Below are 12,194 nucleotides of genomic sequence, written 5' to 3' on the forward strand. Positions count from 1 at the left end.
TGAACCATTGGTTTGTGAAACAGTATAATTCACAGAAGATAAACCATGAATACACAAACTGACAAATGCGCAGTTACTTTGGATTGTTTTCTTGGTATAGGCTTAAGGCTAGTTTACAGATGTGCACACACCACTTAATTCTTGACCATACACTCCACAGATGGCCACATGGACAAGCATCACCTTTCAGGTGACATGAAGCAATGTGAAAGTTGTACTTGTGGTGTCTGATTTTATGATAGCCCATTCACAAATGCATGCATGATGTTGCGATGACAAACATGCGTGGATTGTCCCCTTTAGAGATAACCTGCCGCCAAGTTCTAATGACCTTGGCACAAACTGCTGCCAGCCTTGGCCATCTGTCGATTTTAATTCTTCGCCTGTTGCACAAGTTCTGCTTCCCTCTGCTCCTAATGTTGCTAACGGCTACTGTGGTTCGCACAACATCCTTTGGTGTAATAGGACAATAGTAGCAGACCCTCCCTTGGGAAGGGGGGGGTGTTGATTTAATGAAAGGGACTTTTCCTTGCTCTTTTCTTTGAAATTCTGCTCCCTTCAGGGCTGAGAATGCAGCTGTGCTGGGTGTCAAAGAGTGTTGTAACAGTAACACTTTTTTCTGGGCAGGTTGGCCTGTAATCACAGTTCATTGAATAAAGGCTTTGCCCTAGCTGCAGTCGAGTTCAATCCAGATCAACTGTAAATAATACATGGTAAAGTCATTCTCAGGAAGCTAAAGTAGTTAGAAGCTTTTGAAACCTTGCATATGTGTCAGGTGGAGTCCCCCTAAACTCTCTAGGCCTCTGGTGAACTGGCAAACACACACAAACACACCCTCCCGGATTCTTATATTGTGATAAATAAAATGGCCAGGGACTAAATTAGACTCGAGAATACAATATGAATCGCTGCTGTCTATTGTCAGCTTTCCCCAAAGATTTATATGCGATGCAGCGGGGACCGTTCAGTGACACATTTTAATTTAATTAAATTTCCCATTGGATTGATGTCTGATCAATCAATAATGTTAATGTTTTTGCAATTTAGAGATTAAAGCACAGATGAGCAGATTCAGAAGGGCTTTCTCCTTAACCCTGTCAAGCGGTTTGGAAAACGGCTTCTCTCTTGTCCCACCTTGAATATGTGTTTGGGGAAGATGCTGGTGGAGGCGATACCCCCAATTACCTGCACAGGTGGTGGACAAAGCTATGTGGTGCTTGTTAAAATATAAGGGAAGGGGACGCCTCCAAGGTATTTTTTCTTCAGTAGTTAATCAGTGGAACTCATTGCCACAAGAGATGGTGACGCTCACTAGCTTGGATGGCTTGAAAAGGGGATTAGACAAATTCATGGAGGATGGGTCTGTCAAGTGGCTACTAGTCATGATGTCTATGTGTTACCAGGGATGGGGAAACCCAGCGTAGTATGACTGCAGTCAAGTCTAGAGTCTCTGCCCCCTATGACTTGACTTGAAAACAAGTCATAACAGGGCACAAGTCCACGAGTCAGCAAAAAACATGCATTTTTGCAACTCGAGCCCAAGTCATCTGAGTTGAATTTCCGACCCTGTGTGTTACCTCCAGATTCAGTAGTATGTCTTAGTACCAGTTGCAGGGGATCAATGGTGGATGAGAACCCTGCCTTTCCCCCCCTCTATTGGGGCAATAGAGTGAACCACTGAAGGAACGAAAATGTTGGAAAAGATGGGCCCTTTGAGCTCTTTTTCTTATGTTCCTATGATTTTGCACCACGGCCGGGCTGACTCAGTTGGGTCTCTCTGGCTATGGATTGTTTTAAGACACCTACTTCTGTCTCCCTGCCTCCATTGCTGCCCCACTCCCTGAATTTGGAAAGGAAGAGGGGGATGGAGCAGAAAGAGTGTAGAGAAGAATGGAGCAGAAAGAGTGTAGAGAAGAATGATGGACTAGAGCAGGGGTGTCCAAAGTGTTTGGCAGGAGGGCCACATCGTCTTTCTGACACTGTGTCGGAGGTTGGGGGGAAAAAAGAATTAATTTACATTTCAAATTTACATACGTTTACATAAATGAATATATTAAAGATGAACTTATATGAATGAATGAAGGTCTTGCAATAGCTCAAGGCCTGTAAACGGCCTTGCACAAAGCAAGACTGGCCTTTCCTTTGCTTCCGCTACTGCATCACAGACGTGAAACAAGAAGCAATGGAAGAAGCCCTCATCCCACAGCTCACGTGAGAGGTCAAACAGTCACACTCATGCTGAGTGCAGTTGTGTCAGGCCAGTGTGGGCTCCAACAAATCTCCGGATGGCCAGAGTCTCATTGGAGACTGTGGGCTCCCTGAGGGCCGCATTGAGAGGCCTCGAGGGCCACAAGCGGCCCCAGGGCCGGGGTTTGGGCACCCCTGGACTAGAGCATTGACACTGTAGTCCACCACTCTCCTTTCCTCTATATTTCCTACATAAGAACATAAGAACAGCCCCACTGGATCAGGCCATAGGCCCATCTAGTCCAGCTTCCTGTATCTCACAGCGGCCCACCAAATGCCCCAGGGAGCACACCAGATAACAAGAGACCTCGTCCTGGTGCTCTCCCCTACATCTGGCATTCTGACTTAACCCATTCCTAAAATCAGGAGGTTGCGCATACACATCATGGCTTGTACCCCATAATGGATTTTTCCTCCAGAAACTCGTCTAATCCCCTTTTAAAGGCGTCTAGGCTAGACGCCAGCACCACATCCTGTGGCAAGGAGTTCCACAGACCGACCACGCGCTGAGTAAAGAAATATTTTCTTTTGTCTGTCCTAACCCGCCCAACACTCAATTTTAGTGGATGTCCCCTGGTTCTGGTATTATGTGAGAGTGTAAAGAGCATCTCCCTATCCACTCTGTCCATCCCCTGCATAATTTTGTATGTCTCAATCATGTCCCCCCTCAAGCGTCTCTTTTCTAGGCTGAAGAGGCCCAAACGCCGTAGCCTTTCCTCATAAGGAAGGTGCCCCAGCCCCGTAATCAGCTTAGTCGCTCTCTTTTGCACCTTTTCCATTTCCACTATGTCTTTTTTGAGATGCGGCGACCAGAACTGGACACAATACTCCAGGTGTGGCCTTACCATCGATTTGTACAACGGCATTATAATATTAGCCGTTTTGTTCTCAATACCCTTCCTAATGATCCCAAGCATAGAATTGGCCTTCTTCACTGCCGCCGCACATTGGGTCGACACTTTCATCGACCTGTCCACCACCACCCCAAGATCTCTCTCCTGATCTGTCACAGACAGCTCAGAACCCATCAGCCTATATCTAAAGTTTTGATTTTTTGCCCCAATGTGCATGACTTTACACTTACTGACATTGAAGCGCATCTGCCATTTTGCTGCCCATTCTGCCAGTCTGGAGAGATCCTTCTGGAGCTCCTCACAATCACTTCTGGTCTTTACCACTCGGAAAAGTTTGGTGTCGTCTGCAAACTTTGCCACTTCACTGCTCAACCCTGTCTCCAGGTCATTTATGAAGAGGTTGAAAAGCACCGGTCCCAGGACAGATCCTTGGGGCACACCGCTTTTCACCTCTCTCCATTGTGAAAATTGCCCATTGACACCCACTCTCTGCTTCCTGGCCTCCAACCAGTTCTCAATCCACGGGAGGACCTGTCCTCTAATTCCCTGACTGTGGAGTTTTTTCAGTAGCCTTTGGTGAGGGACCGTGTCAAACGCCTTCTGAAAGTCCAGATATATAATGTCCACGGGTTCTCCCGCATCCACATGCCTGTTGACCTTTTCAAAGAATTCTATAAGGTTCGTGAGGCAAGACTTACCCTTACAGAAGCCATGCTGACTCTCCCTCAGCAAGGCCTGTTCGTCTTCCATTTCCCTATCCCTTTTTTGAATTCAAAATGTGGAAGAAGGAGAAGAAGAAGCAGAGGTAGCAGCTGACATGCTGCCAGGTAAAGGGGTGGTGACAAATGATATTCTATCTCAGGGACCTCACGTTCTTGGCTGAGCCCTTTTTTTCACCAGCTCACAAAATAATCTCACACTATATCTCAGTTTGCTCAGGAGCCCATCAACCCCTTTACTCCTCTCTCCTGTTCAGAGTCCAAGAGAAGCCAAGTGCTCTCAGAAGGAGGGTAATCAAATAGTTGGGTGACATGTAGAGAAGCTTTGGAAGACGGAAAACAACTGCTCCTTCAATGACCTGGAGGCTTATTGCTCCATGAAACTGTGATCTGGTGCTGCATCTTAGGTCCAGTGTCCATTTTACCCCCTCCCCTTTCTACATCAGATAATTTGCTACATGCCATTGATGCAGTGTGACTGTCTCCGTTCACAGGACAAGAACGAGAAGTTTTTGTTTTGCTTTGCTTTGTTGCTGAATCATCATTTTTAAATGATTCTTGGTAATAAAGGAAATGGCTTTTCTCTCACTTCCTTCTTTTTTTAAAGACTGGAGTTTGGTGCAGTTGTGCCTCAAAAATCACATTTGCCCGCTTTTCATCCATTTTTTTTTCTTTAGCAGCATAAAGTGACACAAGATGGGAGTGTGTCACTGTGGGCCATGGTAGTGTCCTTTTCTGCAGCCAGTCCTTGTGGTCTTACAATGCTCTGGGGGCCAATTTCTCTTTAGTTAAGCAAATATGTCACTTGAACATGTTTTAAAACTCCAGCTTTGTGTCTCGGCTTCCTCCTTGAAACATTTTGAAAGTGTGGGTTCAGTATTACTTTTAAAGGCTTGTCCACTGTGTGGAGATAATCCTGTGAGGATATGTATTGCTGTTTAAAATACTGACACACCACTTTTTGACACTAGCAACACAGGTTCAGAGAGGTTTGTGAGGCAAAATAAGTGAAAAGATAGTTCCATGTCCAAAATGCTCTTTGTCTCAGAGGGCTCACAATCAAAGACAAGTTGCATAAGAGATGCCAGTGAAAGGCCACCTGGGAGGGACACTGTGCTGGTGTTGCATAGGAGCAGTTTCTCTTTACTTCTGAATATGAGAGCCAGCACTTCAAGGTGTGTCTTAGCCCAATTATCACCATACGACACTCCCAACCCAGTGGATTATCAACAGCTCCAAATTATTTCCCCAACTGCTGGTGGAATTGTGTCCTTCCACCTACTTCACCCATGGTGAAGATTGACAGATCTGGACTTGGATATCTGACCCCATCCAATTATCTAAGCTGCCAACCACATTTGACTGGCCATGGAGCTGTTAAACCTATAAGCTTTAGCAAAATTCCTTTCCTTTTTGGGACAGCAGGCTCTTTGCATTGTCCATTTTGTTGGTGTGATGCTGCACTGATCCACGTTGCCGTTAAGATGAAGCACATGTGAGCTGGCCAGTATAGTTTCTGATGCAGTGATTATTTTTCTGGAATAGTAGAATCCCAGTCGTGAGCAGCCTAAGGGCCCAATCCTATCCAACTTTCCAGCACCGGTGCAGCTGCAATGCAACCCCGAGGTAAGGGCACAAATGTTCCCATTCCTTGAGGTGGCCTCTGTGACTGCCTTCTCACCACAGGTTGTAGTGCACACCCCATTGGCATGGCTGCATCAGCACTGGAAAATTGGATAGGATTGAGACCTAAGAGCTAAGACCTAAGTAACTTTCCAGCACCAATGCAGCCCCTTGGTAAAGGAACAAGCATCCCCTTACCTTGAGGAGGCCTCCATGAATGCCTCCCCACCACAGGAGGCAGCGCACACCCAATTGGCATGGCTGCATCGGTGCTGGAAAATTGGATAGGACTGGGGCCCTAAATCATTTGCTCGACAAGGTTCCTAGATTTCTTTCTTTCTGCCTAGTGAAATGTCTAATTTCCTGCTTTACTAAACAGAAAGCCGCTGTCATGTTCTTCAATCTTGCTTCAGCTCTCTGCCTTAAGGGGGGCTGTGTGCTTCAATTAGTACTGGTGATGGATCAGAGTAAACTGCTAGTTTTGATATTTGTGGGGGCATTGAGTTGTCCTGATTCCTAGAAGTCCTGTCGTACACTGGCAATAGTTTACGTAACTCTTCCTGCCTCTGAAGACTTTTATCACATGCCAACCCTTGGGGACTATTTTCCTAGGCCCTCACTTCCCACCACCCCCTCTTACTTTTCTTAAGGAATAAGACTTCTAGAGAAATTGAAAGCTTGTGTAAGCTTTGTGTCATTTTGCTGGGTCCTAACAAATGTGTTACCAGAATGTGGCTTGGGGATTTTTTTTTTTTCTCATGGACCAACAAAGCTAACTGCAATTTTTTCCCCCTTCTCCTGTCACTCCTGCCCATCAGATAGGACAGGGTGTCCCAATTGTGAGCAATTCCTTGTTTTGCACTAGTGTGGTTGTGCCTTTATTTTCAGGTATTCCTCTGACAGTCGGAGATCTGCCTCTTTTTGCAAACCACCTCTGAGTTGTATGTGTGTGTTGCTCTTTGGGTGTTTGGATCCTTGCCTCTATGCTTGCCATGTTGCACACTGCTTGGTCCCACAGGTTGGAACACTGGGGAAGGAGAGAGGAAAAGAGGGGTTCACTGCAGTTTGGGAGGTGGGGGGACCCCTTCCTGTGCATGCCGCCTGCTTAGAAAGGGACTCCTGCCTCTCAAATATTAATACAAGACCTGAATTCCTCCCCTGTTTAATTGCACACCCCAAATGTTGCACGATTAAGGCTGGGTGCAGGGGAAGGCTACAGATGCAAGGTCAATCTGTATTTATCTGAACTGCTGAAGCGTCTTGCTACTTGGAGCATAATAACGCAAGGAACTGTGCCAAACATCCTAGCAGGGCAGCACGCAGGTCGGAAGAGATAATTTTCAAGGAATTGCAGATTGTGAGATGGTATTTTGTAACAAGGGGATTAAATTGGATTTATATCTTGGCAGTTACAGGCACAGCCGACATGACTGTGTTCCCCTTCTTTTTTTTGAAAACTCTGGAGTGCTTTCGTTCTTTCAATTGCAACATAGGTCAGCTTGACCCATAATTCACCCTCCCCCCCAAATTCATTGCTTTACTGGTAGTGTTGACCCATTATGGACCTTGCACAGTTATAGGGGATTAGCTGAAAGCTTCCAGTCTTTCTAATGCTGTGTTTTTAACTGTGGGAGAGACGGGGTTGTAGCTCAGTGACAGTGCTTTACCCGTGGAAGGTGCTAGGAATTTCCAGGCAAGGCAGAGGAGAATTCCTGTCTGAAACTCTGGGGAGCTACTGCCAGCCAGTGTCTGACAATACTGACCTGGGTGCACCAAGAGTCTGATTCACTGCAAGTCAGGTTTTCATGAAAACTAGAAAAGCCCCCACTCCTGTTTTAAATGAATGCTCAAAAATGTTCACATAGGAGCTGAAAGCTGCCATAGTCTTTCAAGCATAGTGGCTTAGTGATAGAGCCGCAGAGCAGCACTCCCAAGTTTGAATGAGTCTGCTATCAACCCTCCAGGTGCTCCTAGACAGGCTTTCCTCTCTCAGCCTCAGTCTTATCCATGCCATCTGAAAAATGGGAATAATATTCACCTTTATGGAAGTTTTGGAAGGACTGCATAAAGCTAATATGTGTGCACTTTGTACTCTTGGAGAGGTTTCTACACCAGTGGTTTCCAAACTGGAAACTGCTGGGAAAGGCTTCCCCAGCATGAATGGAATGCTGGGGAACCTTCTTACAATGCTGCTGATCTCCCCCAAGCTACCTGCCAGCCTGAGATCAGTGGCAGGGTAAGGAGGCTCCCCAGCAGAATGGAGTATTCCATTCACCCAGGGAACAGATTCTGTCATGTGCCGGATCCGGCCCTCGGGCTAGGGTATGGAGAGCCCTTCAACATACTCACAGGTTGTTATGATAAAAGGGAAAAGATCTGAACTCTTTGGAAGAAGGGGTGATGAAAAATGTGAGAAATAAATATGTGTATATGTACACCACCTTGAACTTCTTAAAGAAAAAATCAGTTAAGAAATGTATAGTGCAATCCTGTGCATGTTTACTCAGAAATAAGCTGATAATGTTCAGTAGGGTTTACTCCCAGGGAACCATGCCCAGGGCTGCAAACTTTAAATAGGTAGCACGTCTGAATTCCAGTGGTATTGGAATACACTGTCTGGACTGGGAGAGACACTAGACTTAACTCTTTCTTTTCCCTTTCAGGATAATGTGAACATCACAAGATTTTTTTTGAGAAGCGCAGTAGATTCTGTAGATCACTCTGGATTTCAATGGATTTGTAAAGCGGTTTGCACTAGGAAGCCTTGGGTTCAAACTCCCACTTGGCCAAGAAGCTAACTGAAGAGATGTTGGGTCAGCTGCACTGTATCTCAGTCTCTCCCTCTCAAGGTTATTGTGAGATAAAAAGAACGGGAGTTCCTTATAGGAAGGACAGTTTGTATTATTTAAAAAAAAATAATAAAAAAATAACATCAGTGGAGGGCTGTTTTAGATTGGGGTCATGCTGTAAGGGAAGGTGGAGCTTAAAGCCCCCACGTCCTGAGTATTTCTTTACTCAGCTTGTAGTTAGTCTGTGGAACTTCTTACCACAGGATGTGGTGTTAGCATCTGACCTAGATGCCTTTAAAAAGGGGTTGGACAAATTTCTGGAGGAAAAGTCCATCACAGGTTAAAACCCATGATGTGTAATGTGCAAGCTCCTGATTTTAGAAGTGGGCTATCTCAGAATGCCAGATGCAGGGGAGGGCACCAGGATCCAGATCTCTTGTTTTCTTGTGTGCTCTCTGAGGCATTTGGTGGGCCACTGTGGGACACAAGAAGCTGGTCCAGCAGGGCTCTTATATTCTCTGCCTGATCTCAATATGCTTCAGCCTCCAGGTTCGAGTTCCGTGCCTTTAATGTACGTTTCCAACTGTAAACGTCCAGCAGTTGGAGCAAATATGTGCTACACTCACTTAGGAAGCCAGGATTGACTGTACTTCCCAGTCATGTTTATGTTCAGCAACATACCTGTGTTTGCTACACTAAGGAATGCATTAAAAGCCCTAATGTGGTGTCACTTGCACTTGAGTGCAAGGCAGGAGATAATTCTCCTCTCAAGAACGATAGCTGTTTTCCCACCTCTGTCCACGTGTGTCAACCCGCCTTATAATGCCACTGCCCGGAATAGAGGCAGGCTGTTTCTTCTTTGGAATGTGTTTTAAAAAGGCACTTAATGAATTCTGTCGCCAGAACCCCTTATTATCTGTATGTCATCTATAACATCCTCTCCAGCCACTTTTCATCTCTACAACGACTGCACACTGAGGGCCCAATTTGCTGCAAAACTGCATGTTCTGGGCCTTCACCGTGTTCCCATGGCCCCTTGCTTCCTTTTTCTCCTTTTTTCTTTTGCAGGGCTTTGGCTTGTGCAATCTTCTTTGGCTAGGGGAAGTAACTAATTCATGTGCCTCAGCATAATATACAGCTGTGGACGCGGGAGGGGGGGATTAAGAATGAACAGTGACTTAAGTTCATTTGAAACACGGGAAGGGTTTGACTTTTGCCTCCTGTGACGGCAGTTCCTAAGAAGAAAAACTTTGATCAAAAATGCCCAGCTGACCTCAGCAATTCAGACTTTTTCTTAGGGGGAAAAGCCACCTCTGAGATGGGTAGTAGTGAGGTGCAGTGAGTTGAATCCCCTGCTATCAGTCTTAAGTGAAATGGTGTTTTGGGGGGGCTGGGAAGGAAAGTTTCTTGAGGTGTTTTGCAGGTTTCATAAGCAACAGCCGGTGTGGCACTAGTTTCTGCGTAGCTGGCCGTGTGGGAAAGATGAGTCTTAAATCAGTAAATGGAAAAAAGAGAAGGAGATGAAGAGTAGGATGAATTTATATAGCACCTCTCATGCAAATGGCACCTTCTACGGAAAGACCAGGCCCCTGTCCCAAAAGCTCCCAACCTAAAAGAGATCTTGGATCCCTGTGCCTCCTAGGCTTACAGGGGTTAACCGACAGGTGATCACCATTGATCCTCCCACTGACCAATAGATGCATCCCCTAGAAATCCTATAATGACACAAGGGACTCTGGGAGATGCTCCCATTTATAAATAGGGGTACTGGATGCAATGGCAGTGTGAATCTCTCAGTCGACTGGCTTCCCACTTGTACTGGGAGATCCAGAGGATGGCCTGGCTGAATGGGCCCTCAGCCCCTGGTTATTGTGACTTTGAGCCCAATCCTATTATTTCTTCCTTGCCAATGCAGCAGTGCCAAAATACCTAATGCTGTATCCTGTGGTGGGAGGGCGGTCTAAGTGGAATTCACTGGGTAAGGGAGTAACCATTCCCTTACTGGAAGGTAAGCCTCTGTGCACCGGGGGCAGGTCTACTACTTAAGATCAGTTAAATAGATGGTGCAGTGATCTGCACCATGAGATCAGGGTCTGGGAAAGGGGTTAGGATTTGGCAGCCGCTGCTGCCACTGAACCTTCCCCCTTCCGGGATATGATCTGCCCACCCCTGCCTCATCATGGCTTCTTTCTGCCCTCCCTGTCCCCATGTTGTTTTGCTCTCCTCAACCCATTTCAGCCCTCCTCCCATCCCTGCTTCCCTTGCCTTCTTACCTTGATCGGCAGGCAACTCTAGATCGGTTGGCACCAGCAGGAAGGCTCTGACTTTCCCGGCAGCTTGCTGGGTAGTGTGCTGCCAGAGCTCCTTTAACAACTGCTTTATGTCAGACAGTGCCAGCAGCGGAGATGCAGCAATGATGACCAGTAAATATAGGATTGGGCCGTTTATTTTTTTAAAAAAATATTTCTCTGCAATCTTTAGACACTGTTAAGGTGGTCACCATGGCGACTTACGATAGAAAAATTCATAACAGTATAAAAGCAACACAAACACCACTGCAACAGAGCAAAAACCAGAGCGTTTTGGAAGTGCAAGAACAAACATCAGCATTAAACCAAAATGCCTGTAACTCAACCTAGCTAAGTGTCTTAGATGTTGCAAGTGTCATGCATCAGGGTACCAAATAAATGTGCAAATGTATATAATTCCAGAGCAACTGTCAGCGAGCCTGTTATCGGCTGGGACTCACACTTGCCTAGAGGGCCAACTGCTGGCTGTAGCCCCCCCCCTCCAAAAAAAAATCCACAAAATGTCAAACTTTTATTTTATGATAGTTTTTAAAATTATGTTTTTATCCCACACTCTTTTTAAGGAGCTCACAGTAGCGTGTGTGCGTTTTCTTTTGCCCACACACTCCTTCACAACAACAACATGAGATAGGGGAGAAAGGTGGGGAGAGAGGCAGGAAATAAATAGTCTAAACCGAAAAATAGTGGCAGGCCCAAGTTCACTGAGCTCACTTCGTGGCTTTGCCCTAGCTCAGTACTCTATGCTGTACTGAGAGCTGGAGGGGCTGCATTTGCAATACATCCAGGATATTTCGCACTTTCACAATCTGTGTTGTTGCTCTGGTGACACAGTCCCCCCCCCCCAGCGCACCAGCCTGTAGAATTGGTTTGCAATTTGCATGGTTATGCAATGAATCAGGAGTACCCAAACCCTGGCCTGGGGGCCACTTGTGGCCCTCGAAGACTCCCAATCTGGCCCTCAGGGAGCCCCCAGTCTCCAATGAGCCTCTGGCCTTCCAGAGACTTGCTGGACCCCGTGCTGGCCCGACACAACTGCTCTCAGCATGAGGGTGACTGTTCAACCTCTTGCGAGAGCTGTGGGATGAGGGCTTCCTCCACTACTTGCTGTTTCATGTCTGCGATGCAGCAGTGGCAGCAAAGTGCAAGGCCTTTTATAGGCCTTGAGCTATTGCAAAACCTTCATTCATTCATATAAATTATATCTCTAATATATTCATTTATGTAATTTATGTAAATTTATTCAAATTTGAAATGTAAATTAATTCTTTTTTTCTTGGTCCCTGACACAGTGTCAGTGAGATGATCTGGCCCTCCTGCCAAAAAGTTTGGACACCCCTGTAATGAGCTGCAGTATGTCCGTGCACTAAAAATAGTGGAGTTGAAGCAGAAATTCAACCAATACAAGTCAAAGAGCGACCAGCCTTGCCAACACCTTGGAACAATCTGAGAAAGGCTGCATGTTTTTAATGAGGAACGTTGGCATGCTGGTGGATTAATTTGGCACACTTCTGTCTTCTCAGTGGATTGCTTTTCTGTTTGGGGGAAATACTTTACCTTGCATGATGCATCTACCAAGCGCTGCGTGTGTAGGCCAGAAAATGTGGCTCCTGCACAATGCACCTGCGTTCTACATTCAGCCCAAGAAAAGTCTTT

The sequence above is a fragment of the Tiliqua scincoides genome, chromosome 9 (assembly GCF_035046505.1).
Source record: "Tiliqua scincoides isolate rTilSci1 chromosome 9, rTilSci1.hap2, whole genome shotgun sequence".
Classification (NCBI taxonomy): domain Eukaryota; kingdom Metazoa; phylum Chordata; class Lepidosauria; order Squamata; family Scincidae; genus Tiliqua; species Tiliqua scincoides.